The 26,626-nt window shown below is 36.0% G+C and overlaps 1 protein-coding gene across 12 annotated transcripts in view; it reads left to right on the top strand.

Annotated features, from left to right (window-relative positions):
• Positions 1–540: 540 nt before the first annotated feature.
• The window catches only part of LOC124181014 (glutamate-gated chloride channel), a 101,672-nt gene continuing 75,586 nt past the window's right edge, over positions 541–26,626 (top strand). For all 12 annotated transcript variants that reach the window (XM_046567106.1, XM_046567105.1, XM_046567104.1 and 9 more), the window contains exon 1: positions 541–808. The gene's annotated coding sequence lies outside the window, so the exon portion shown is untranslated. The remainder of the gene's footprint in view (positions 809–26,626) is intronic.

Below are 26,626 nucleotides of genomic sequence, written 5' to 3'. Positions count from 1 at the left end.
TTTGAAATTGAAACGTTACACCGAGAGAAATTTTTAGTTCCGGTTAGCGCTCGGTCCTTAACTATTTTCATTTTTTACCAAAATCGAAAAATATAGTTCAAGGTACAAAATGTAAATTAGTCTCGTAGCTGTTACCAGAAAGTCTGGTATCCGTTACTATTTTTTCTCATTACTATCACTGTTACTATATTTTCTTGTAACTGTTGCGAAGCTTTAATGCTTCTGCAAGGATAAATTGACGTTAAAGCGTTTTTAACTAAAAAGGTGGGATAAACCTCAGAAACTGATTTTGCGTTGCAATTACTAAAAAAGGATCGACGATATCGCAAAATGTTTACGCGTACCTCGTTTTTCGTAATTCCAACAACATTCAAACAGTCTTTTCATCGATACCTGTTTTACTGAATTTTTCCAGTTACTATACCAAATGATATTTTTCTCAGCGTACGGCGATTCTAGTGCGAATTTACGCCGCGGCGGGACGCTGGCGTCGCGACGCCCCTAGGCGTCCTCGATCCACCCTCAGTGCGGTGCGCACCGCGAGTGATATCGCGTCGTTCTTGAATTTCTCTGATAAGAATAAACCTGCACCAACCAATTCGGGGCGATCCGTTGTTTGCTTATCCGCTTTTCCACAACACTGTACTCATCCTAGTTATCATACGTCAATATCAATACAACTAATATTACTCGCATAATTACGGGTTGCACAACGACACGGTGTGTTAAATTTACTGTAAATTTATATGTAGGTATGTATATAGTGCCAATTTGTGCCATAGTCGACAGTCGCCCACATCGCTAAAACGTAAGTTTTTTCTTTTTATCATCTTGTTATTTTGACATCTGTGTAATTCTGGCGCCACCTCGAAGCTTCAAGTTTCTAACGTTCTACAACGAAAGATTTTACGGAGAAATGTTCAAGCTGAAATCCTGAATTCGCAAATTTAACTTCATCTCGCCATTTTTATTTTGCAACACTGCACCAAATTAAACATATCAAATTTAGTTTTATGTTCTTCATTGATTTAGTTGCAATTTCAAACGTTCGGCGATGGACAATGTCGTTACGTACTTGGACGCTCTTATCAACGATTTCTTTTATCGATTATTGACCGATCAACTATTCACCTAGTAATTAGTCTAAAAATACTTACATATATCTTTGAAATCTTACCACTTCGCTCTTGTTTCGTTGATACGAATTTTTTCCTCATTCACTGGTCATTGCGAATTCATTTTTTTCCCAGTTCGCCAATGTCAGAAATCGCAAAAGATAGAAACTGTGCTTTTCAATCTACCGTTGTATAAATTGACTCCCTTTCGTTCCTTCCTCCCATTCTACCCACATGTCTAATTACGTCGCGAATAGTTCACGCTTGGCAAATTACGTCTACTGCGTAGAATCCAAGTATGAAATAAAGGCAAAGGCATTGACGGTGTCACATTGCCATTATCACTTTAGATTTGTTTCCGCTCGCTTTCTGTTATTATCAATTTCAATTTCAATCATTTCAACTGATAACTATTCACAAGTTGTATCATATATTCACTCGCTGGTCACTTTAGTAGGAAAAGTATTCTGACTTTTTATTTAAATTTGGTAATCTGTCAACGTTGTACAATATTACTTGGAAATTTTTTTATTTTATTTTGTAATATATATTTTATTTTTTAATACATATTATACCTGCTGAAAACTAATTCAACTCGATTCTTTTGGTTGATTTATAATTCTTGACGAGGGACAATTTTTTTTCTGAAAATTGAGAATTAATTGACGTTTGAGTGGACTTATTATACGTAAGTGACTGAATTGTTTAGTAATTGATCGTTCGAACGACTTTGTAACAGTTTGCTATGATTTACTGTGCGTCTGTATACAATAACGCTTGGCTACATAAACTCTACCATAACCAATTTCGCACACCATAGGGTTGATTAATAACATAACGTAGTCTCACTGTGTTCTATATATCTGATATATGTGGTTTTTACGTCGGGAAAAAATAACCCCCAAAGATAAAGCAAAATGTATCGAGATTATCCGGTCAATATTCTCGCGTTATACGCATTATACGATAATGGTTATAGTAAATACATCGTAAATCGTAACTCGAACATCTGATCTCTCTTATCGAGTAGAGCTACACTATTATTATATGGGACGCCATGCGAACCAGGCGTTGTCAATATTTTGCCAGTTTCTGCTGCAGTCTTGCTTCCTTCTTGTTTCACTGTTTTTTTACACGCTCATCTTTGAATTGTTCTTTTGTTTCTTCACCTCCTGCCCACAAATAATGAGCAAAACTTTCCGATGTTAAGGAAATAAATGGACTGAGGATTGTTATGGCTCCCCAATTTTTTCTTTCTTCGTACGTCAGTTCTTGAATTTGTATATTCTTCAGAAAGACGAGTAATTTGCAATCACGTGGATTAAAGGGAAGAGCGTTCAAAATGCAGATTCAGGCCTGAAATATGACAATTTTGAATTTTTTATTACCGAATTCGCAATTCACAAAAGTTATTATTTGAAATAGAAACATGATAATCATACTCATGAGGTAATTGACACCAAAATCCATACTCAGCATGAAATTGCAGGGAATGGATCGTACTCGTGCAATGTAAATAATAACATATTTTGTAAGCTGCAAATGTGTGTAATTTTCGCTGATTTATCTTCATTCTCTCTGCTCTTTCTACCATATTTCGCAAATTTACTTTCTTATCTGTCGCATAACGACAGAGCCCGTAGTTCCGAGTTAGTTTCTTTCCTAGAATTAGGTATATGCAAGTACACAACACAGGTCATTAACAGTCACCCTCGACACTTTGCACCTTTCGCAATCTCCTCCTCGGCTGACTCGCGGTGGGTAAACAGCCAGACGGACAAAACACAACCGCTAATTACATGCGTGAGACTCGACTGCAAACTCTTCTTTTGGCACTGTTCTATAAAACGACAAAGCCTTCAGCCGCTCGAAGAGAATTGGCCTCTTTGACGAATACGCGACGACTAAACGGAAATCAAAATTCTGCCGATCAGTTTAGATAATAGAGTAAAAGTTTCCGTTGAACTTTCATAAATTTTGGGAAAATCCTGTGCGTTTGCGAGTCGCTAAAATTCCATAGGATATCCGAGAAAATTTTCGGATAAAGTCTGTACGCAACTTTGAAATTCTAGACATCTCGATTTATGTAAAGCCGATATGCTTTTTCTTCCTTCGTTTCGTTTCTTTTTTTTCTTGCTCTCTCCGAAGACCGCGAAAACAGTTGCGCAATTTATCGAATGCACCGCCACGCGGGTGCCAAATAGTGTAAATTATACGCACGTATATCTGGTGTGCATCCGTCGTTGGTTAAATACGGCTGCCAAATGGTTCGAGAATTTCGAAGGCTGCATGTATACAATAGCCACCGTTTTAAATACTTGTATTATATGTTATAAATGCCGTCCAAGAATCAGCTGATTCACGGACGTGTATTTTGGCCGAAACTTCCTAGCCGATCAAGCAACTAAATTGGTCAAATCGACGCTTGAACTCTATATCGTTTGTATATATATATAATTGACAATCTGTGAAATTGTCTATTGATATTCAATGAAAATTTCCAAATCTTGTTAAATTTATTATTTATTTGTATTAAAAATGCGAAGCAGGCAAACAATAGTTCCCAAGGTTTGCAAGCGAATCGAACAATACGTATTTCGACTACCGTGAGAATTTAAGGAAACAATCTTTGCTCTTCAATGTGGCTCAAATTGTTACTAATGGTTATTGTAATTGCGCGGCTATTCGTGATAAGCCGCGCTGAAGTTGACTTCGCCTTTAAATTCGTCGGTTGAAAGACTCTTAAGAAGCTGTTGAGGGCATAAGAAAGCGAAAGAGAAGGGGAAAGAAACAAATGGATACATAACACTCGAGATGCACTCCGGCGGTCGTTTTTCAGAATATGTGATGCTATAGTACTTGTAATAAAATCTGAATAATGAAAGTGTAACGTTGAAGTATTATCCGAAATAGGGATACGGAAAGGAAGGTATAATGTAAAAAACAAAAGTACGGTACAAGTAAGGAAAAGGTTTTTTTTTCACGTCTCGCTCAAATCTTCAATTTCGCTTCGAAATAAAAATTACAGAAAGTAAGTAATATAATCGGTATATTACATAGATGAATAATTACAAATTATGAATTAGGAAACTTTTTCTAACAGTTTTTTTTTTTTTTTCAAGAATTTTTATTTACTTGTCATGATATTTCAAGATTGATCCACACATTTAATGAATATTCAGAATACTTGGATCGTAAAAGATTTTTTTTTTTCCCGTTGATGTATTTCGAAATTCGCGCATTTACTTTGACTCAAAAGCGACAAATTATCATTAACATTTTCACATGTGATAAAAAAAAAAAAGTGGATTCTATCCCTTTTTCGTTAACAGGGCTGAGAAAATCAAAAAATGTGTTTTTTAGCATTTCTTGAGGATTTACCTTAAATTGGCTTACTTTAAGTGGATCAGGCCATTATAAACCTATTATATGGTGCCCAATTCGAATGATCCACGCTTGCCAAAACGAATATTGCTTGTAATGCCTGGGTAAATAGACACATGGTTATGTATATTATACACACATGTATAAAATACATTCTGCGAGTTGAACGAACTGACAAACGAGTACCTGATAACCCGATTTCTCCGGTCAAAAGTCTCAAAGCCACAGACTCATCTTACAATATTTTGTCTGTAATTCAGTTGGTAGAAAACGACATCTTATAGAAAATCAATTCGCATACAAAGTAACGTCGAACTTACTACTAATTATTCGAGACTATCAAAAGTCAAGCTCAATGATTTCAGTATAATATCGATAATTTCAAATTACTCAAGAATCTTTAAAAAGGTTGGAACTAAACCGAATAGGCAAATTTTGATTCGTACAGTATTTCCTTTCCACATACAGTTTCCCATTCAAAAATGAGCGGCACAATAGCTCGTTATAATCCCAAGTACGAAGCTGCATGGGTGGTATTACAACAACGGTAAGAATCTGTCGAAACAAAAGTCTAAAAAAATTCGTACGACGTTATTGAGTTGAAGTAAACGTTTTTGTGCTTTTTCATATTTTTCATAAACTTGACGGTTTCGTACGTGTATTATCCGAATATAACATAATAAGTTGTAAACATCACTTTTCGTTCGACGTTTAAACGAGTAAAGGTTCGTAAAGCTCGGCTGCGCTTCACAGTGGAGTAAAGGTTTCGTTTTAACACTAGAACTACAGAAAATTCAAAGTGACTGGTTTTACAATTTCATTTAAAAAATCCTACTTCATGTTACATTTTTTCCCCGCCATGACATAATGACTTTTATTTTGGTTTTGTTAGACTGGATTGACAATTTCGTTTTAAAATTTCTGCTTCATGTTACATTTTACCTCGATAGTCTAGCGTTAACCATACTTGGTTAGAACGAGTGAAGAAGTACTCTACTATGAATATGAAATTCCCAGGAAGAAAAACTTTGCTACCGATGTGATGAGGAAGAAACGGTGTGTTGTAGGAACGCTTGCTTATCTGAGTCGATGGCTTGAAAGCCATTCGAATAAGAGAAGAGAAAAAAGGAAAACGGAACGGAACGAAAACACAAAAAGGAAACAGAATAGGCTTGCCTACATGTAGTAGCGTTGAGTCGCAAATACGTAGCAGCGAGGGGGAATACAGATATATTTCACAAGGAATCGATTGAGATTCTTGGGAATTGCGTGACGGCGTCACCATGCCTACTCGAGACCCTGCAGTATAAATTCTATGTATACGTGTATGGATATCAATATAAGAACAGCAATGTCCTTGACGGGTGCACTTCAGGACTTCCTTCAATATACATATTGCTGTTTTAGTTCTATGCGTGTAACGGGGGTTAAAAATTGCTTCCTCTAACCAAGTTCATGGCTAATACACCCGCAGTGATCTTCATTTTTCAGCTCAAAGGCATTAAAAATTATGATTTACACCAACGACGGAGATTTGAAGTAATTGATATTATTGTAGAATATTCATTCATTTGCTGAAATTGTCATAATATAATGCTGAAATTCAAATATTGACTGTCAAAATTAAGATGTAATAGATACGAAGAGAAAACGGCAGAGCTTTGCGAGCTAATCGTGAGCGACCGACTGCTCATGTGCAAAATAATCGAACTTCATTGGTCAGCGATATCGTACACCGGTAATATTTTCGCCTGCAAAGCACGGAAGCCAACTTATTCAAAACAAACGATGAGATATCAAATTGATCTCTTGAGTCAAGTGGCGAATGGAAATTGGATTGTCACGATGGCCGTAGCAGCCATCAATCATAAGTCAGGCATTATAAAAAGTATACCAAGTGAGATGTGTTTAATCTAAAAAGAATTCGAATCGGCTGCATAACCTCCATAAGTCGTGTTTGACAGCTGAATCTTGAGGTGGCCAGCCTGCGCGAAGATCGGACAAGGTTCGCGCATGCGTGGCTGGATGCTCAATGTGCCGAGTTTCGCTGTTTCTTCTCGATGACAGATAATGCGAATAACCCGAACCTTTGCAAGCCTTCGGCCTTATAGGCAACTTTAGGTCATCGCCAATTGACGAATCGATCTGCAGAACGAAGGCGGGAGGTACAGCACGTATTGTAGCAATTTTCATACACGTTAAACGGGTGGATAGCAAGGAATGAAAGGCTGCGCGTATAATATCGATCAAGTGAGCCTTTCGGCGGCTAAAAACACCGGGAGACCTTATTAAATATGCTAACCTTTTAAGCTTCCACTAGCAGAAACTTCAGTTATATTATATATACCGTCCACCGTTCATTCTTCGATAGATAATTACGAACGGCCGTGGCAACGCTTCGCTGAACTCTTTTATCTTGGAGTACCGGAAATGTAACGACCACTACACGTAATTGAGATCTCGAATTAATTTATGTTGAGGAGTTGAAGCAAATTTTTCTACGCTTGGGTTGCTTTTACAGAAATTGTAAAATTGCCTTCCCGAATTTCATTGCGAATTTGGAAAATTTAACAGATTGCGAACCCATTTTAGGAAAGAACGAAAATGATCGATTGCCTTGAACTTTTGCAAGTTTTATAACTTTTGTCGATCGGTTCGGTTTCTTTGATTCCATTTATACCTCGGTCAACCTTTATCCTGTATCTACACCTTTAAATTGTGCCTCAGGAATCGCCTGCGTTCTACGTCTGCGGGGTGAATTTTTAACGGCTGAATGGTTCGTCGTCTGCTAAAATTTAATGCGCATGCACTACAATTCGCTGCAATGTAAGTAACCTCGAAAATTTCGACAGCCGTCGGTGTTGAACACAAGTGCAAACGACAACTTTAAAAATTTTTGAGGTTACGTTCGTGACGGTTGGTCACCCTGGCAAGCAACTCCTCTCGAATTGTGGAGCATGCGCATTAAATTGTAGCAGACGACGGACCGTTTAGTCTTGGCAATTCATCTTGTGTAATAAATCGTTTAAGAGATATAATAACTCCCGCGATTTCTATATTGTAACGATTTCAACGTGGTCAAACTGTTGCCAAGTTGTACGTGGGTATGTAAAATATCGTGCAGACTGGAGCAGATAGTAGGTAGTACATAGCGAATACCTTACACAGGACTTGTTGAAGAAGGAAAGTTCTATGATCTTGTAGAAATACGTGAAAGACGGAATAATCTCACTTGAAAAGCGCGGACTCTGAATGCGACGCTCGTTTAACGCTATTCACTACCCGTGAGCGATACTTTGTACAAAATGTAATCTGTTCAACTACAATCACGAGATTTTCTTCACTCGCAGAAAATGGAAGTTTTTATATTGACAGGAACGTGAAGAATGTTTTCAACTGTAAAAAGTACGCTGAAAATTTTGAATTTACAATACATGCACGTAACTACTGCAGGCTAAGATTGAAATACTTTTTAACAGTTGAAGGAAATTCCGTCTGCAACGTGGAAACTAGATTTTCCTTTACGATCACTTGAACTGTTTTCCAGATTTAAAACTTAGGAATGTTATTATAATCACCTCGAAAGCGGAAAATTGAGTTTTCACTGCATCTTAACGTTTTAAAGTCTGGGTTTCTTTTCTTTCAACAAATCGTGTTTTACACGTTACACAAGAGTCAAGAATTTTAGTTTCACAGCTTCAAAGAATCTCCCTCATTCAAATGTACGCATTTGGCCTTAACAAAAGAGCACGTTAATGTAAATCATCTTGAATCAAAGGACTGTGTCTTTAAAATTTCAGAGCTTTTAACTTTTTATTCTGCAAGAAATGGAAATTTTTTTTTCGCATTTCTTCAAATTCTTTTACGAATTTTTACTGACTGATTCAATTTAACTGCTCTTCTATCTTTCTCCGATATATCCTTATTAATAATCAAAATCGGTTTTTTATTTTTAATATTTCTAACGGCTGAAACAATTTTGCTTATAAGACAAATTCTAATTTTTGGTGCTACGTACCCGCATATTGTAATTCTTTAATTTGGCTTCTGTCTGTAAACCGAAAATTTCCTGAACCGCGTTGTATAAAATAAAACCGCAATTCTATTCGTCTTGCAGTAAAATTGATTCAACCCCAGAGATATAGCAACGGCTTCCACTAAATTATTCCATCGCCATTTACACGTACATACGGTATTATACTACATAGTAAACCCTCTGTTATTTAGATCGGTCGATTCCTACTCATAGATAATAAATTCGATGTATCCGGTCTAAAGACGTAGCAGCTCACGTGCTATATAATTTCGATGCGAAAACGAATTTCTTACAATACATTGCGGGGTCCATAATAAAATAATTCACAATATACGATTCCATGTTTAGATATTTCGTTGTAAAATTATCACAAATTCGAAGATTTTTTTGTTCATCATTTAAACACCTACAATCTTATTGAAAAAGTGTCAAAGCGAAAAAAATAAAAACCAAAGACTCAAAATCAATACCCTACTGAATTAAGTTAGGAATTTCGTTATAAATCTCGGTATGTTGTAAGAAAATTGAAAACCGTAAATTTTTACAAAAATAGTTTAGCGATTGATAACCTGAGACGTATTGCATTATCGTGCATTTGTTATTAGTTCGTAATGCGAAAAATTGATACGATCTTAATAAATACTAGCTCGTTTTGTTCTTACATAATTATACATGAATCGCTTGACGTGAATTTTCAATTGAGTGAATATATTTTAAATAAAAGGATTAATTCATCACTTGCGATCTGTATTAATGTTACACAAGTTGTGTCTTCAGTGAACTGAAGGGCGAAATGAAAATTTAAATCTAGTCGATCTGTCGATAATCTATTTACAAATGAAACAAGCTACAATTTGTTGCAATTCAATATACGGTATGCTTTTTTAATTACGAAGAACGGCAGAAAAGTACGATATTCAAACAATTGTTTACAACCGCAAGCCAATGTTTTTTCCAATAAATAAGGGCTCTACGATCAATCGATTAATCGAAAAATCAGTAATTGAGCGTCCCAATTGAGCGACTTACCGAGAAACGATTAATCGAAAAACAATTGAAAGGCTTGATTACTTGATTGATCAAGTAGTAGAGAATTAGCTAAACCGTGCCAATCAAACGATCAATCGTCCTAATTCAATTTGATTAATCTCACTACTTGCACTTGTTCATGCTTAGCCGCTAAATTCTTTCGTTTAGACAATCTTTCGACCGGATGATACACCCAATAAATCCTTACAATGTGACTCTCGGTATGCAAAGCAATCACATATATTTCGTGGGTACGAAAAACGACAGAAAAAAGAAGCGATTAAATCAACCGATTCCTTTTGTCTGATTGCGAGCAGTGAAATTCTCTCGCCGGCTCATCCTCTTGGCCTCGTCTGACCTCACGGCTACCGTAACTACTGCGCACCGTCTGCCGACTCTTTTCTGGCTGACCTGTGACAGGGAACAACCTCTTAAGCCCACACACGGCACGGCTCCGTTTGTCTGACTCATACGCGGCGTCACTACTGCGCCGCAGCTGCATTCTCATATTACATTTCTCGTTGTTTTCCTCTCGTCGTTATCAACACTATTATTATTATTCTGATTATTATTATTATGTCTCTAATTTACGAAGGCATTCGCAATTTGCAAATCGGTGAAAAATTCTTTTTGATTAAGGGGATATAATTGAACACCACCCTAATTTCTTATTTTGCACTTTTATAAGTTCACTTGCTTCAATAACTTGGAATAATTTTGGCGTAATTTAACTTTTTTTGTTGAATTATATATCATGGTTATATCTCGGAATGGGTGACGTAGTAAGTCTGTTGTTACTAACCCGTCGTATTGGCTACAATTTTTTAGCACTTGGAAAAAGAGAAAATGTGACTTGATTACTTTTTCGTGGATTATTTGATTTCATTGAGAAACAAAAAAGAAAAACAGGCTTTGGCTCAATTATTATTCAATTCAATTGGGGTTTGTTATATTCAAAAGTAAATATATCGAGTTTTATTTACATATATTTTTATTGGAACGAATCAAACAGAAGCATTGTTATTGACAATCATGTCAACCATATTGAACAAACTGCTCTCGCCCATTTTTTTCACCCCAGAACCTCGATCCGTGCCACTCTGGCCATTTTTTGGCGATATTGTCACACATATTGGAAGACTCTGTAATTTTTTCAGCAACGAAAAAAGGGTCCTTTTTGAATAAAAAAAATAATTTCTTCCTTTTTTGGTAAAAAATCAGCGTTACCTGAACGTAAAAATTTTTTCAAAAATTCCTTTCGAAAGTTAACAAAAAACTACAACTTTTATGTAGAGTCGTTTTTTTCAGTTACTTCAAGTTTTCGAGATATATTCGTTTGAAAAAAACGGCAATTTCTCAAATAATGAATGAAAAAATCTGAAAAAATTCACATAGAGTACCTTTTACTAGTACTTTAATATAACCAAGTACGGGGCAGATCTGAGATGGTCGAAAAAAAAGTGGCCGAATTGACGGAGAATCCCTCATAAATGGGTTGAACGAAATTTGAGAAACATGCCACCGAACAAAATGGTCGACGTTATTTTTCATAACACTGTCTCCTATCGATTGATTTAACCCCATTAGAATTAATTAATCGATCGTCGAGATGTAAATTCTTAAAATTCATTCAGCTGTTTTAATCATCAACCCGATCAATTAATCGAGCTTAACGATAATCACGAGACTGCAGTTTTTCTCGATATGTCATTTTAAAGTTATTTTCCATTTTTCTGCCACGGGCGAATGAATGATTCAGTCATATCTTATTCCGCCGAAATACTCCATCATTCGTCACCTCGAGTTAAATGCCTGGAATTTCATAAAGCTTGGCTTCAAGCCCCTTGGGTAATCCGGAAGCTCGACGCGCGTCGCGAACTCGTTTCATATCGGTGCCTGTGTCAAATTGCTCAAGCTGATCTATCACGAGGCATGCGGAAATTCTCGAGAACACGGAGAAAACGACACACGTACAACTCGTCCGCGGATTGTAAACGCGTTTCGCGATTTTCCCCTTATTCATCCTTTGTCTGTTTCTCTCAATTTCCTTCGAGTCAGAATTCACTCTTTGTTCAACTACATTGCGTATTTTATACGTGCCGTTGTGCGTATTGTATATTATGTATATAACGTACCAACTCCGGCACTTGCCAGAGAGATGAAATACTCGGTATATTCTTGGGATATTTGCACGCGCGAATTATTCCGCTGCAAATCGAGATGTATGCATTAGCAACAACTGTTTGTACAAAGTCGTGAAGGGCACTTTACCGAATCAATCTCGTCATTCTGTCTGAACAAATTCGCGAAATTGAAACACTTTTTGACATTCTTTGTACAGAAGCTTACCGATAGATGGATTTTTGTAGAGAAATAATCGATCTGATCATTGCATGGAAGAATGAATCTGGGTTGATTTTAAAATTTATCCTCGCATGGTCAAATTTCTCGCAAAATTCCGAAATTTGTATGAGTGTATACGGAAATTGGAATGCTTTTTGGAAAATTTTACGATGAATTATTGTTTTCCCTGATGACGGAGTGATAATCATTGTTTAAGGTATTTTCTGTAAATTGTAAGATTATTCGGAATTGTGTATAAAAAAATATAAGCATTAATATTTGCTTATAAATTGTTCTAATTTTAAACGAACAGAAGCTGAGAAAAAGAACTCAATTCTTCAGATTAAATATTTCGCTCAATTTTATTACAGCTGTATAAGTACATATTAGGTGCAGGGAAAATTACTAATTAGCAAATCTAGAATAACAATTTGAACTATCTATATCAGCAAAATTTAATTACGTCAATGCTGCCTGCCGGTTTAGTGAATTTCGGAAAATCCTATAAAAATATTGAACTTTCACCTGATTACTCTATCACGTAATATATTTTAATCATGGGATTACGACTCTGAATAAACGAGTACTTTCTTCAAACTGGAAATCTGCAGGAACTTCTGCGCCGAAAGATTTAACAAACGAATAGACTTTGCTCTCTTCCGGAGGCCGGAGGATTTCTGCACGCGAATATTTCGCTTGGGTATCGAGACGTGGAGTTGCCGCAGCGGCTGGCTTTGAACCACTCGGTATACAGCAGGATGTGCATGGCGACCTCAGTTGACCCGATGCAGGTAGTGCGGGTGCAGAAAGAGGAAGAGGGCGGGGGGTTGTTCCCTGAATGACGTCAGAGCTTCGAGCGCCGGTGGGTCGTTGGGGGTGGATGAAAAACGGAAGAGGAAGCGGGAGGTTGGAAAACAGGAGAAGGATAGCCCATTAGCGTTGATTCGGTTGTCCGTGTTCCTCGTTCGAGGGGAGGAAAAGAGTGTTGAGAAGGAATCAGAGGGAGGGAGAGGACGAATCGGAGAGTTTCAAGTTGAGTGTTTCTCTTCTCCCCGTTTCGAGACGAGCCGGATCTGCTCCGATTGTTCGATCGTTTCGCTCGGCGACGTTGCTTTATGGACCAAATTTCAAAAGAAATTCACCTCAAAGCGGAATAACAAGTAAAGGAAGGAAGGAAGGAAGGAAGGAAGGAAAAAGTTAGAACGCGAAGGGTCGTATTGTCTGAAAATTGACCACCGACGATGCTTGTGATTAGATTTTATTCAGGTTTAATGGTTTGCAGAGTATGTTATACCGAGAGGAATATCTTTTTACGGTTACCATACAGTCTTCAACTATTTTTATTTTCAACTAGAACCGAAATAAATAATTCTGGGGGATGTGTGAGAATTAGGTTTGTACCAGAAGCTTGAACCGCAAAATCTGGTATGTATTACTATTTATTTTTTTTTTGATTATCTTCACGTCTTTCCACGTCGTTTTGACCAAGTTCAGCCTTCGTATTTTTCATTTCTTCCGACATTTTTTGTGAGTGTAGCAAGACCGCAGAAACACTTTAATTAATGTCTTAACATTTTTTTGAAAAATCTCTTACAAGCAATGACTTTCGAAAGTCGTGAAAACTTTTGGTTGATCGATATTCCGATTTCAAATGCGACTCTAATCAATGAAATGTAAAGCCCACTGTTGAAGAACAACAAAAAGAGAAAAGTTTTTTTGGGAAGAGGAATATTTAATTCGATAATCAAATGTTGCGAAATGAGTTTGCATAGATTTTTAATTCTTAAAATTTTTTTTAGTCAAGCTTAATTGATTTTGATTTGAAACATCGGTAGACGGTTGAATAATTTACTCAATTATCGAGTTGAAAAAACAATTTATTGATTAAATTCTATTGAAGCATTCGTTTTCAATTGGCGTAGATATAATTACATTTGATTGATTTCACGCATGATTTTCGTTTGCCATATGTATAATTATAGCGCTGAGAAACTCACATTATATTTATAATAAAAGATCATTCTCAACTTCGATCATCCAATATTTCGATCCTTCGGTATTTATCGTGAAAGTCACCATTTTCTGTACAATTAAAAATGCAACACGAATGATTTTTTTCATCTAATATTCAACACCTCAGATTTGTCTAGCAATTTGAATAACACAACGAATACGTAATTGTTTCAGAATTATCAACACTTAGACGAATACAAGAATATGGATTCAATTTTGGAAGTATTTTGTACAAAACTAAATTCTGCGCAAAAGTGTCACTTCAATTTTTATTGCAAAGTCAATAGTTCGGTCACTAAAGTCGTTTAAGCATGAGTTTTTAAATAAAATATAAATATCGAGCGGAGTTTTATAACTTTTTAATTGTTTTAACTACGGATTCAGCTCAATGGACACTACAAAATACTTCCAAGATCAAGTCCGTACATTGATATGTACGATGAACAGTAACAATAGAAAAAACACATATTTCTCGTGTTATTTAAATAAGGAAGCATCGACTTCCGGAAGCGACCCTTTAAAATTGGATTCAGCAAGTCTTTCAGGTGACACGGCATAGAAAAATATGTTGCTTTGAAACGAAACACCCAATACATATGTACACCCCAATTCATTTACGGACAGATTTTACCAGCCACCACTTTACTCGCGAGGCAAACAGGCCGTAATTATCTCGAGTGCGCGTGTCCTCAGGTCTGATTAGTTGCCGCAAGCTTACGATTAGCGGTTAATCTTTCGTTGCCGATCATATATGTACATGCGTATACCTATAGCCTCCTCACCAGACGTGTAATTTGCTTAATTTACTCATTTACTCGGTCACTTTGTAAGAAGCGAAGCTGAATACAGACCCTCAAAAACGTGCAAAACTTTTGTTCAACCCTCGTTTTTCCGAGAATTTAAATATAAATATTTTCTACCATGTATTTTAGTGTAACGCTGTTTTGAATTTTGAACAAATGAGTTGGGGCTGAATGAGGACAGTTGAAATCTCCATTTTTGCAGGACGAGGCATAATTTAACAGAGTTTACCAAAAATTGGACAATTCGGCGTTTGTTTTGTGAAAATAAAATAACAGAATTGCGAATTACCATTTTACTTCGAAGCGATAACTTGGTTTTAAAATTATTTTGGTAATTACTTTACTCGTGAGACACAACGAGTCGAATGACAGATCGAATGACAAAATTTAAAGAAAAATAAGTATAATATTTTGTACGGATTGAATTTTGATTCTTAAAATTGTCGATAACTCAAAATTCTAGGTAGATTATTTCATACTAAACCAAAACGACCAAACATTAATCTACCAACTTTACTCATTTTTGTCATTTCCAGCAGATAATTTTAAGTAACGTAATCAAACCGGAAGCTTAAGTTACTGCTCCAAATTCTTTCCGAATGATTTCCAAAACCATTCTGAATATCGGTATCAATTTCCGAAAATTAGGAAGTAAAAGAAAAGTATAAAAAACGAAGGTCTTTGAAATGCCAGTGTTACATTAATACAAAGCCATAAACAAAGATAAGCCGGGATGCTGCAGATGCGGATTAAAGCGATACGAATCAGGGCTTCGTGGATACTTCACTGCAGTTTTCATTCCCAGAAAATTGTTGCCTCTGCAGAATAACTGAAAAGACTTTATTTGCCATTTCGATTGCTATACGAAATATTGAGCAGTGTTTTGAAAAATCGATCAAAATTCAACGGTACCTACTTATTGTTGAAACTAGTTGAGGAGATTGATTGACGAAATATCGATACTTTGATAGTACGTTGAGTAAAAAAAATAGAAAATACTAGAATTATAAAAAAAAGTCTAGACTGCGCTGCTTGAATTCAAATCACTTTACAATTGTTAAAAATCAAGAGATTGGTTCAATTTCACTTTACGACAGTTTATTTTGTTCAGACCATTCTCTACAAAGTCGCTGAATCGAAATATCTTTTTTTTTTCTAGCAGTTCATTGAATATCGCCATTTGATGATCACAATCAGTATCTGTGGAGTGTCGTAAAACTGAATATTTAACGATGCTCATACGACAAAAATAACGTTTCAGTAAGGTTGTAAAAATATTCTGTTAAACTAAACAATCAGCCACAGAGTAGACGGAATTTAATAAATGCTGTGGTAAAATTTTGGTCGAGTTGGCACGGAATGCCCCATACATCAGAACACGTCCCTCGAGTGATTAGACTCATGCAGAAATATATGTACACCGCTTCCCGAATGAACGGATAACGTTTCTCCTCGACTTCACTTTCAACTTTACCTGTATATAGGTATAAATTCTCCGATATACCAGCCGTTGTGCTTTTATCGTCAATTCACTTTGTGCAACGCCTTTGCGCGGCAGATCCCTGTTGATAAACTAAACACCTCTTGAGAATGAAGCCGTTGTGGCAAAGCCAATCCTATCTCTCGATTGTCTCGTATATGCGGAGGGGGGCGGCTGCCAAGTGTCGAGATAGCGACTCTTGGCAAGAGAGGTGTTATCGAGAGTGAAAAGAGGTGAAGGAGGATCGCTTAGTGACGTCGATGCCACTTAAGCGAATGAACTTTGGAAAAATTGAATTTATTAAAAAAAAAAAAAAAATATTCAGCGTTTTTTGATTTCTTTAGCCACTCGCTTGTGTTCTTTATTTTCATTTATCATGCGCGTTAAAATTCGTAACTTCGTAACAACGACAGTTCAACTTTTTTTTTTATTGCATCCGTTTACTTTCTTCATCACCAGCTTGACTGTATTAAAATTCACTGTTTTGTATACCCAACATTCGATCATTCATTTGTATATTATTTTTACAATCCTTTTATTTGAAGAAATTTTAAGCCCCTTGTTGATGATTAAAATTAACGAATTATTAAAATTTTTTTGGATCTTATTCACCTGTAAAGCGTTCATCAAATAATTACATCAAAATTATGATTTAACGTTCGTTATATTGTTCACATAAATTATCATCTGTACATTTCTTTAATTCGCAAAACATGAATCGAGATTCACGAATATTGGAATAAAATAAGTTTTCTGTTATCTGATGATTCAGTTTAATTTTCGTAAGAATTTATAATTTCTTTTACATCCAATCAAAATTATGTATATATTCTGAAAAATGTTTATCAAAGGTTAGCTGAAAGTGCAAAAACAGATTTTGACGGGTTGCAATCAAGAAAAATTATGGGCTTGTGAATAATTCGTCGGTCGGTACTGATCCGGACAAATTTCTTAATTTGTCAACTTCGGAGATTTTTAATCTGTCGTTTCTCTGTTTTCAGAGAAAAAATTGAGTTATTGTAATCACCCCAAAAATGAAAACTCAACTTTTTGAAATCTAGCAAATCACTTTCGACCATTTTCGGATGTGTGTGAATGAATGTGATCAATTTATTTTTCCGACGATATCGCGAAAACGAGTTACGGGATTTCAATGATTTTTATCTCAATCAACGCGACTTTCCCAAACTTAGAACTGATTAGATTTTGGCTAAAAATTGACACATTAATATATAAATAAAAGAACAATGACAACAACAATAACAATAATAATTATGATATTATGAGATTGGATGAACGGATTCGAATGAAAATTGGTACCGTCAAGATTTGGGGTCGCTGATCACCGATCTGAGGTCAGATTTGCAAAATCCAAAATGGCCAATCTAATATGGTAGAATAAAAATTTGAAAATATTTGGATTTTGGTAGAAATTAGTAGGCTGAAGTTTTTTGCGTCACCGATCCAAGGTGAGAATTCCAAAATTTTTAACAGTGGATCCATTCCAGTGGCTAAGAATAATAAAATCGTAATGTTTTCACGTAATATGGTATTCAAGGGCCTTTGAATCGTCAATCCGGAATCTGAATTTGCAGTTCGAAATTCGAATTGGGTATAAAAATTTTTTTGTTCCGTGAATCTGGAACCTACTGTGTGAAATTGGGAAGTTCGAGGGCTGGCGCACCGCACTGACCGTGCTTTAGGCTGACCGCCTAAAGCCCTTTGTTTAAAACAATGTCAGATCCATATTTTACAATATTTCAACAACTTCTTAATTCTCGTCTGAAACACCTTCTCTGGTTATTCGACATCTTGGAAAAGCTTAATAAATTTTGCTTGATTAAAGTTAAAATGTTGTTTCAGCTTTTTGTGTTTTTCGGTAAAAGTTTCTGGAAAGTTCCGGTTCTCCATTCAGACTTTAAGCAGTTCTAATCCTGATTCTAAAACATTATTGTAGCCTCATTTTCAGCGGATGAATATATTTGCGTGAAAACATCGCCTGTATCTTAAAAACTGACGAAAGTTTTCATCTATATATTAGAGTTTTTTTTTTTAAATCACTACAAACGTTTTGAAGTTAGCTGAAGATAAACATCCTATACGGCCGAGAAGAAAATCAATCATTTCCTTGAACGAATTCGCATATATGTAGTATCGTACATACCTATGTGTATCCGAATTTGAGTGCATTAGGAAGTGAAAAGTTTGTTTGCTTTTGGACGAAGGGAAGCTTGAAAAAGCTCGCAAGGGTTTAATTTTAACTTGAAGGCGTCTGGATGAAATTTCTTACCCTATTTAGTTAGTTAATTAATTCATTCATACAAACGTTTCATAATTTCCGGGCTGGCTGATTACATGGAATTGCAGCTTTTGCCAGAAAATTCGCGAAACGTCAAGAATATTATGTTTTGCAATAATGCAAACGGTGATTTACGTTTCACCCAGGCTCACTTATAGAGAAACATATTAGAACTTCTTATACCAAAACTTATAGGTACACGAGATGCTGATAGCCACTTCGCTAAATCATCAAGTTCGAAGAATCAGGTTCAGTTCTGGTAATTTCGAATTGTTTTCGCTGACGTTCTGGTGTTTTAATAAAAAATGTATGTCACTATATACAAAGTTTTCATGCTCTCCTTAAAAAAGCGTATGAAAACTAAGTTGTGCGAGAAAAAAAATCAGAAACAGATTGAAAATATATAAGTATTATGGGGGATTTGAGAAAAAAATAATTTGCAATTTTTCACAGGGGCAACCCCTAAAAAGTTTGCTTAGGTTAAAAGAAACATTCTGGGAATAGATACCTAAGCGTTAAAGCGTTATGTGGAAGATCGTCCTCATTTAATTTCTTACTTTTTAATTTTTTGTTTTTTTTTTCAACCGAGTAGAAATTTCTAATCTAAAAAACTGGCCAAAAGTTGATGGGTCGAGCTACATCGCTTTGTATAACTTTGCATATTGTATTTTTCATCGAATGGCTTCAGTTTATATCCCACAAAGATTTCCCCTCGCACAAAATTTGGCCCTAAACTTTACGCTCCATGGCTTCAACCGATGAAAGAGGGACCTTCGTGAAATTGACGTTGATAAATAACCGTTGGCAACATATTATTATACCGTACACGTTACATTAGCTTATATACATGGTATACCATCTCCGGTTTATATATTCAATGGAAATTTATTGTAAAATAAAAAAATTGCATGCAACGCCGGTGTTGAACCGCATATTTACTCGCTGACAGAGCGCGGGGATACGGGAAAAGCACTTTACCCACAACGCGGAGCTTGAGTCAACTTTCAAAGTTGTATATTATATGTGAGTATGTATATGCAGCGTGTGGTTTTATAGATGTAAACTGAGAGTGCCGCTGACGTGCTCTCTGAGAAGTACAGCCGCAAGCACGAAACGAGCTAAGGAGTCCTTGGGTTCTGTATTATTATGACTTATGCCAAGGGTTGAAAGGTGAAACAAGAATTTGAGAAACTTTATTTAAGGTATTTCTTTGGTTATTCTTGAAGAAAGAAAAAAAGTTCTTGATTCCAATTTTCGGCGTACGTAAAATATTGCCTGTAAATAGAAGTGAGTAATGAAAATTTCGTTATTTATCTCACAGTCAAAGAAGTCAATCGATTATACAACGTTTTGTTGATAATACTGAATTCTATTGACGAATACTGTACTTACAAGTCGTCTGAGATCAAAATGATCGTTCGCAGAATCAGTACAGATTATCATTAGCAAGCTGTTGTTGCTTTGTTGAAAAATGTGTAAATAGTCATAAAAAAAAAAAAAATACCTCCAAGGAAAATAAATTTCAGGAAATCTATTAGCAAACAAAATTAGCCATAATATCTATGTCAAAGAAAATGGAACCCATATCTGTGAAAATCTCTATAAAAATACAAAAATATTGAAATTATGAAGACGAAGCTCAGATATCGATGTTTTATTTCAATTTCTTGAAAATGCGAGTTAAAAATTCTGTATATTCGTTCAGTTTTACTCTCTGGGAGTAATTTTATCCACAAGCATATTGTCATCAAAGTCACTAATAATCAGACAGGTTTTTTTTTTTCACTAGTCAATTTATTCATCGTTATCATTTGTTGTTCATAGTCAATAAATAGTGTAATGTTGTGCAATTAAATTGACACGTACAACGATGCCTAAACATGGTGAAAAAAAGCGTTTTAGTAACTTTGCAGACAATATTACATTAACCATAAATACTGGAGTTTCCTTCAAGTTTCCAGTATTTTCATATTATTCTATTTTTCAAAGAACTCTTCATGATTTAAAAACATAGTAATCTGATTTAAAAACATAGTAATCTGATGAATACCAACATAAAACTATCTCTCAATAAAACCAATAAAAACTATAGATTTCCAGCTAAGCAACGTCCTCAAAGTTTTAGACTAACGAATTCTTACATCAACATTTGTGTTGTTTATATTTTAGTTTTCTACATATAACAGCAATACAACGTTCAAGAAACATACAGCCTGACTTAAATACGATTGACTCGGTCGGTACATTTCCAGCTTTCATTCCGACATATTCTCAATTTCTTAGACTGTTTTTGAAATCCTTTATTTTTTGCATCACATACGTGCATCCCAGACGTGTTGGCTCACCTTCGATCTTCAACGGCCGAACTTTTTAGACAGAACGACGAGCTTTTTGTCGCGGTGTCGGGGGTTGTTTGTCCATGTGGCCTTGTCGGTGTCCGCGACGTACGTCCGACAACTAAAGCCTCCTCCCCCCCCCCTCTCTCTCTCTCTCTCTCTCTCTCTCTCTCTGTGTCCCTCCACCCCTCTCTCCTGCCGTGCAGATAGAATGCAAGGTGTTGTGCGGGGGTTGCGCCGGTCTGCCGCAAGCGACCGATATTGATCCTTCGGGCTATTTTTGCACTCCGCGCGACTAGTTTCTATACGTGTATAAGTATTGTTATAATACCTCTTCAATACGTCCCCCTGTCACAAGTTATTCTTTTCTCCCTCTGTTCACCCTTATTTCCCCACTCTTCACCCCCCTCATCTTGTACACCCGTGCAGCCATTTACAATGCCGGTTTCCAGAAGCTAAATTTCTGTTTCTTTTTCATTGTTATTCGCTTCACAGCTCTTATTTGGCTTCTATATATCCGACACTAATTCTCCACGCTTTCTTCGATCATGAATCATAATCGTATATGCCAAGTTTCGGGACTGAACTGTGTAAATATTCCTTATTCGTACGGAGGTGGTAAATCACTGCCACGTGAAATGTTTTACTCTACGCTAATGAGCGTTTTTTAATTTGATTTATTCTTATTTCTTTTTCTTTCAATTTTGTTTTAATGTACTTAGATACGTTTGCATAGAAACGAGACTTTACTGCGGCATGTATTTTGTCTCGTTATTGCGTGCAGCTTGCAGCGAAAATGGAATTATGAAAAATACACAAATGATAGCTTTTATAAGAGGGGTGAGCTTCTCGCAACTTTCACGTTCGTGCCGACGCTAAAATTTTTCTATTTTCTTTTTATTCTATGTTTGTTTCTCAAAACAATATTCATTTCATGGGTTTCGCCTGAATTTTTTTTTCAAGTAATATTTACCTCATACGGTATAATAATTAATGTGTCCTGAAAAAAATACGACAGAAGGAATAAAATTTTATTTGTAGAATTTGTTCTTATTTTCAGCTTGTCTATACTGTACATCTATAGCATTCAACTTATTTACTCTGTTTTAAAATTTTCAAATTATGATATTTACTTCGTGTGATTATATATATGAATTCAAAAAAATTTTGTTCACCCACATTTTTGTGGGTATGTTAATCGTTCACTCTATTTGTTTAGTTTGACTGAATTTTTTCAGTAAAATAAACCTTTTGCAACGCCAATTCATTGTTAAATCATTATTGAAATAATAATCAAACGATAGTTAAAAGAAAATATATTTCGAGTGACCATAATGATATCCACTTAAAAAAGAGGAAAAATTTTTTTTTTTAAATGTTTACATGCACCAGTTTCCCTATTTACAGCAACAAAACTCATTTTCACTTTGAACCGACGACCACGTTTTGGGTAAACCATAACTCGAAATTCATCTCGGTGTTCAGTTTAATAATTCAGTATATTATAGGTATGTTATATCATTTATACGAACGTGTCGTACGTGTAAGCGGAACATTATGCGAAGGCTACAGAGTTAGATGCATACACATTATATGTATACATATATATATATATATATATATATATATATATATATATATATATATATATATGTATGTATATATATACATATAATATACGCATACACAGCAACAACAAGCTATAATTAACCTGCAGCTTGATCTTGGCTCTCTGTTTGTGACCCCTTTGCGTGCGAGACGGGATCCGGACGGATGTGAAACCTCCCGGTCTTTGGGCACGACATGTGTTACGTACGTACGCCTCTGCGAAATACCGCATAAACGCACACACTCGCGGCTTTGGATGGCATGTCCAAGTGCAGTGTGTAGACCAGACTTCCCTTGGCACAGTTAAATTAAACAGACGAACGATTTAGTCGCGACTGCACGGGCTGGCCTGACCCTAAACTTTGAGATTTGAGCTTGACCCGGAGACGCGGCGAATGGCAAAAGACGCAGATGGGGTCGTTATTTCTCGGGAGGAGGGAAAAAATTGCATCCATACCCTACGATTGTCGGAAATTGAGGAAATGTTATTTTACGGAATTAATGTGGGTACTAAATTGTTTTAGAATTCCATGCGAAGGAGTTGTCTGATTTTATCTAATCATTGTTCGATTTTTGGTATTTTTGAAAACGAAGCGAGCCCAAGAATAATTACATGGAACGAGTAATAACGCAAAAGAACGAATGTATAAATTCAGTATTCTCTATTAACCAAAATAAATGATATCCGATAGAAAATAATATTTCATTTTCTCTCAACGAAATTAAATGTAATATGTTTCTGGATGAATGCAAGAATGATTAGCCTTAAAATTGATTCAAAGTCATGGGCAGGAATTTAATTTATAAATAAAGTCGTACCGTTCTCTGGGAATGAACTGAATCAGTGACTTCAAATCATATTTAAATAATGTTAGTTGAGTAAAAATGATATGATTTAATTTTTCTGGTTTCGTCGAAGCAACGTCGCGTTTTGAAAATTATGAAATCATTCCAAGTCTTGACCAATAGGTAACTTTATCCACGTTTAGATGGCGCTGTTATCATGGCTGAAATATCGCCAATTTGAATTCAAAACATCGAGTTTAGTTTCGTTTTTTGCAGGGTTATCTTAACAAAACTTTAAAGCTAATCTTGAGACACGCTTCATTGCTTGTACGATTCATGTTACCGTAATTAAACTCTCTCTGTTCCTTGCTACGATAACCTTCAGATTCATCACCGATATTTAAGTATAATGTTCACTGTCTACATAATTTTCTCGTTTACCGATACAAAATAGTCAAAAACGATTAAATGAAGTCTACGGTATTTTACTCATTTCATATTTCCTCTGATCAATTTTCTTTTGAGATGTTTTCCAAAATCAGTTCCATGAAGAAATTTCGTATCAAATGAGCATACCCACATTAAAATCAGAACTACAGCTCTCGGTTCAGAATGGTCTCGTCAATGTTGCCATATATACTTAAAAGTTTTGCGGAGTCTCTGCGCCTGGACTCATTTTTCGAGGACTGTCCCCGAGGCCTGAGAAATGGCCTACAGATGAGTAAACATGAGAACGATGAAATGGGGCTTCTGCAGAGTTTACACTCGCTAACTACCGGCCTCTTCACATCCTGTTGGTACAAAATTAGTAAACCGCAGACGGGTTCTCTGCAATAAGTTTACTGGGATTGGGACTAGACTACCTAGTCGGTATCACTTTTTGGCTATAGTTACGTTTGCGAAGCGTGAAACGGTGCTTTGCTTGAGCTTTCATTTCTAAAATGGTGAAACTTTATTCATTTCCCACGCCCGATTTCAAAAATCGTTTCATATACACGTATATATGTATTTTTTTTTCTCTTGATTTAGACCGTGTGCGACACTGATCACTCGACAAATTTCAAGAGTTTATTTTCTTTTGTAAAGTCGACGGCGTGACTTCATCATACGGTTGAAGAGTGTATTTTACTGCAGTAAAATGATTGCCTCCGAATTAAGACTCGAAGTTTCTTTCGCGTCAGATTAAACAGAGTTTGAAAGATAAACTATTACGCCGTTAACGAGAAATTGGTATTTCGGATTCTTCTTCGCGTATCCTTCACTTACTTGCCAATTATCGCGTTAATCGTATAATTTTGAATCTACTTCCCCAATTAACTGTCCGCGCGTATATTTGAATACTTGTCACGTTACGACTTATTATTATTTTTCTATTTTTTTTGTCAATCCAATTCTCGGATCGCATATCAACCATGAAGTGGAAAATTACCTGCTAATTATGACACGGAGAGAATCAGGGGCCAAGGTACATTCATGACAAACTCAAGTGTCGCGGCACGTACTTGCGACGTTATTAACGGAGAAATGTCTCAACGCTGTAATCCGTAATATTCTAGACTTCTAATCGGTCTGTGTATTTGATGCTTGTCGGTGATTGTAGTGGAGATATCCAAACCATGAAGTTCCTCTTACGTCGTAAATTACTCGTGCACCCCCCGTGTAGGAGCGTAATGATTCGATTATCACGTACCTACATTTGATTATTCGATGAGATTGTGAACGAAAAATTACAGCAGAAACAAAAAAAGCAGGCAGTTTTAATTGTATTGCATCTACGTAATCACGAACATTCGCCATTTGACGCTACGTCATGACAGAGAACATGTATAACTTACAGGTCAAATTCCTAGAACGAAAAATGTTTTCTTATGCAAATATTTGTTCCATAACTATATGGACAAACATGTTCATAAAGTGGTTCATGAGGAAAATTACAACGCAGATCGTATAGTCTTTTTTTTTTTACGAGAAGGTATCGAGTGTTGAAATTTGGAACAATACACTCAAATAAGAATTTTTCCGAATTTGCTTGGAAGAAATAAATTCCAATTGTATATGGACCTATGTAAGATAGTTAAATTATTTGGAACATCAATAGATCAGGTTAGAATAAATTTGAATTGAATTGAATAAAGCTTATTCGTTTTTGTTGAGTGAATCGTTTGATGGATTAATACATTCAAGTAAAATCTATTTATTTGACACAAATTCATAAAAATTAGTGTACGGGTGATATTGCGTATCTAATGGTATCAGGAGGTATCCGCCAAAAAGACAAATTTCGTGGTGAAAGGGCTGGTAATTTTTTTTTCGTGACATTCGCTACAAAAGCATCCAAAACGCATATCTACACTAAAATTATCCGAAGAACTAAACAAAGGTAAAAGGCCTTACATTTGGTCGAAACGACCTACCAGCATCAAAATATATTTTTATTCATCATATTTATAAATGGTTGAAGGTCACATTCGCCGTTTTTGTTTTTTTGGTGCAAAACCCTTCAAAGCATCAAGATTTATCGGTTTCGGTAAAATTCTTTTAAACCGCTGACTTTCTGAATTATATATATTTTCTCAAAACATGATATCGAACGTAACTGTATAAGGTCCTATGTGGGCACATGCAACCTTGCACCGTTAGTGAACGCGATTATTTTTCACAAAGTTCGTGATGAAAGGGCATAACCGACAGTACTTGCGACCTTTTACCGTTAATTGATCCATGTTTCAATTTCAGCGTTTTTAAACGTGTTTTCATGTTCTTCGCGTACATATAAACGAAAAAAAGCCTCTTTACCTATACGAATGGTACATGGTCGTATAATAGTGCAAACGATCTTATGTCGTTAGACACGCGATACAGATAAACCGTGAATCTTTTTTGAAACGGGACGTTCCAAGCGACGCAGCGTGCTTTCGTCTTTTCGATTTCCGGGTATAATCACTTCCGCAGCTGACTTCTACTTTCGCAAACACAGCATTTAAATGTTTTGGCGTGTAAAAGAAACCTGTATGTGCAAAATGAAATCCTGAAGCGTTCGCAGACTCGAACCAATCGGTAGTTATTTTCGAGGGTTTCATTCGGATAAAATGTTCGAAATGTACAGAATACACTCATACAAACACACACAGCGCGCGACACCAGAGAAAAGGCTATAAAGGGCTGGTGAGAGGGGTCTGAAAATGCTACGACATTGCGATAAGCCTTTCAGATGAGACTTGGAAAGGGTACTTGGAAGAGGTGAATATTTTCGACGACCAGGCTGCGAAACTCTGGTAGTATAGGTGAATCCCTTATGTCCTGTCGGTCATGCTTTACAAATTGTCCGCTGGACGTGTGGCGGTTGGATTTGGTAGACAGTGAACATGCGCGTAAATCAATAGAGTAAAACACT

The sequence above is a fragment of the Neodiprion fabricii genome, chromosome 4, assembly GCF_021155785.1.
Source record: "Neodiprion fabricii isolate iyNeoFabr1 chromosome 4, iyNeoFabr1.1, whole genome shotgun sequence".
In the NCBI taxonomy this organism is placed as follows: domain Eukaryota; kingdom Metazoa; phylum Arthropoda; class Insecta; order Hymenoptera; family Diprionidae; genus Neodiprion; species Neodiprion fabricii.
The sequence above is the reverse complement of the archived record's forward strand: the minus strand, read 5'-3'. Positions and strand labels throughout refer to the sequence as shown.